This window comes from Amblyomma mixtum, chromosome 1 (genome assembly GCF_055824585.1).
Source record: "Amblyomma mixtum isolate Tamu chromosome 1, ASM5582458v1, whole genome shotgun sequence".
Lineage (NCBI taxonomy): Eukaryota > Metazoa > Arthropoda > Arachnida > Ixodida > Ixodidae > Amblyomma > Amblyomma mixtum.
This window is the reverse complement of record NC_143012.1, coordinates 208,288,496-208,288,924: the sequence shown is the minus strand read 5'-3', so window position 1 is coordinate 208,288,924 and position 429 is coordinate 208,288,496.

Genomic DNA, 429 nt, shown 5'->3' with positions numbered 1-429 from the left:
TTTCGGATAGAACCATCAATTATGCCATTTGTTATTATCGGTGAAGGGCTGTGAGAATTGGCTTCGACATGATTTCTGCCGAAGCATGCCCCGTAATACTTTGGCCGAACCTGCACATAGATTTGGTCATTTTGGGAGAGCTGGACCCATGTTGATGGCCCTCCCAGAAATGCACTTTCCCGGCCATAACAGCTGAAGACGCAGTAGAAATACCAACAATTAACTTAAACTCATTTAAAGAGGTTCGCAACTTAACTTTCGTCATAGCAGACCTCATTTAAACTCGGATGTCCAAGGTCTGATTTAGCATGCTTCATAACAAAACTGTAGCTTTTACACGCGAAAATTCATTATTCCTTAAATCTCAATTGGCTTAGCGCTAGAAGGACAATGATTATTTACTTTGTGGCTCGGGACAGCCGGTGTTCT